Genomic DNA, 2,424 nt, shown 5'->3' with positions numbered 1-2,424 from the left:
TTTATGATTCAAGGCCAGCTGGGTTACCAAGTTAACCAATGCATCTAGTTTGCCTTCAAGCTTCTTAGTTTCAGATGATGCAAATGAGTTTGTAGCTACCTCATGCACTCCTCTAATGACTATAGCATCATTTCTGGTGCTAAACTGCTGGGAGTTGGAAGCCATCTCCTCAATTAAATTTCTGGCTTCAGCAGGAGTCATGTCTCCAAGGGCTCCACCACTAGCAGCATCTATCATACTCCTCTCCATATTACTGAGTCCTTCATAAAAATATTGGAGAAGAAGTTGCTCCGAAATCGGATGGTGAGGGCAACTGGCACATAGTTTTTTAAATCTCTCCCAGTATTCATATAGGCTCCCTCCACTGAGTTGTATAATACCTGAGATATCCTTCCTGATGGCCGTGGTCCTGGAAGCAGGAAAAAAAATTTGTAAGAATACTCTCTTAAGGTCATCCCAACTCGTGATGGACCTTGGAGCAAGGTAATACAGCCAGTCCTTTGCCACTCCCTCTAAAGAATGAGGAAAAGCCTTCAGAAATATGTGATCCTCTTGGACATCTGGGGGTTTCATGGTGGAGCAGACAATATGAAATTCTTTCAGATGTTTGTGCGAGTCTTCACCTGCAAGGCCATGAAACTTTGGAAGCAAATGGATTAGTCCAGTTTTAAGAACATATGGGACATCCTCATCAGGGTATTGGATGCACAAGCTTTTGTAGGTGTGTCATACCCTAATTTCGTCCGAGGATTATTATTTGATGATATACAACCTTTGATTGGCCACTTCAAGATACTTGGCACCCTTTGTTGCACAATATGTGAAGCCCCGAGACGTGCCGAAAATCAAAAGGAAGCAGGCTTACGCGATCCGTGAAAATTCCGTAATGTGACGGAAATCGAAAGGAGGTGTTTTTCGCAATCCGTGAGTTTTCGTAACTTCTTCGAAAGCTAAAAAAGAGTAAATACATAATCCGTGAAGATTCGTAACCTTGCGGAAAGAAAATAAGTATCGTTACGAAATTTGTAAAATTTCGTAACGTTACGGAAAAAGAATTACCAAAAAGGTAAAGGGGGGTACATTTAGTAAAAAGGGGGGTAGAAATAGCAATCAGGCCCACTTGGGCCTTCAAAATTCTTCCTCCAGAAGGTTGTTGCTTCTGGAGGAAGCAACCTTGCTCACCTGGGCGAGCTGGGTGGCAAGCTCCTCCCCTATTTTGCTATAAAAAGGGGGAGGAGTGAAGGGAGAAGGGGTTCATCCTTCTTGGCACTTCTTATTCTCTCGAAATTGCTGAGGAAAATTATTTCCGTGAAGAAAATCCAAGCCGAGGTGCTTCCGTAACGTTTTCGTAACGTTTCCGTGAGTAATTACGCGAAGATTCTCGACCGTTCTTGAACATTCATCGTTCGTTCTTCATTTTCTTCAATCTTCAACGGGTAAGTACCTCAAATCGAGCTTTTCAATTCATTCTATGTACTTGTGGTGGTCCACATTTTGTCTCATGTATTTTTATTCTCATTTTCATTCGCTTTCTATACCCCCTTTTGACGTGCTTCAGTCATTTATTTAAGTTGTTTCTCGCCTAATCTAAAAATAAAATAAATTTCCACCGATCGTTTGAATTGTATTATCCGTTAATTTCAGTTAAAATGAATTCTGACCGTTCGGTCGTGCCGTAACCACGTTGGAAATCAAAAGAGGTAAAATAATAATATAATAATCAAAAAATACCCTTTTAGTAAAATAAAGCGACAAATCAATCGGACGTTTTCTCTTTGGGATTTCTCATTCTTAATTGAATTGACAAAAAACTAAAGTGAAACTAAGGCTAAAATCAACTCGCCTAGTCAAGCTCGTCCACAAAAAATAGGGTTTTGAAAGTTTATCATTTCAGTTTCTTACCATGTAAAATGGATCATTTTTAAGGTCCAACGCCTTAAAATGATCACCTTTCAAGTAAAAAGAATCACTTGATTCACGCATAAGGAAGAACTACGTAGGTCTAATTTCCTCTTTGATGGAGGGTACGTAGGAGCAAAAGCCCCGCTTTTGTCGACCTCAAAAAATAAAAAGAACTAAAAGTTAAGATAACACAATTTCCACAATTCTGAAAAATAGGCTGTTGTCCTTTGAGACAAACGTAAGAGGTGCTAATACCTTCCTCAAACGTAAATACAACTCCCAAACTTAGAATTATTATTTTTGACCGGTTTCCTTCGGTTTTTCCGACGTTTTCCACAAATAAACGTTGGTGGCGACTCCGTGCATCTTTCCTCCTTTGGAAAGCGCACCCGTGAGCCTCGCCTTCGCTCGCCCGCAAAAGGGCACGTTGCGACAGTTGGCGACTCCACTGGGGACTATTTTTGTGAGTTAGGCCTATTTTAAGGAATTGTGGATTTGTGAAACTTTGTGTGTGCATTTGTT

The 2,424-nt window shown here is 40.5% G+C and overlaps 1 non-coding gene across 1 annotated transcript; it reads left to right on the top strand.

The window, feature by feature from the left end:
- Window positions 1–295: 295 nt before the first annotated feature.
- On the top strand, window positions 296–402 carry LOC114417507. The gene has a single exon (XR_003667771.1). It is a non-coding gene; the product is annotated as a small nucleolar RNA R71 (small nucleolar RNA).
- The last annotated feature ends 2,022 nt before the right edge of the window (window positions 403–2,424 follow it).

Source organism: Glycine soja, chromosome 6 (genome assembly GCF_004193775.1).
Source record: "Glycine soja cultivar W05 chromosome 6, ASM419377v2, whole genome shotgun sequence".
Taxonomy (NCBI): Eukaryota; Viridiplantae; Streptophyta; class Magnoliopsida; order Fabales; family Fabaceae; genus Glycine; species Glycine soja.
This window is presented reverse-complemented; position numbering and strand designations above follow the sequence as displayed.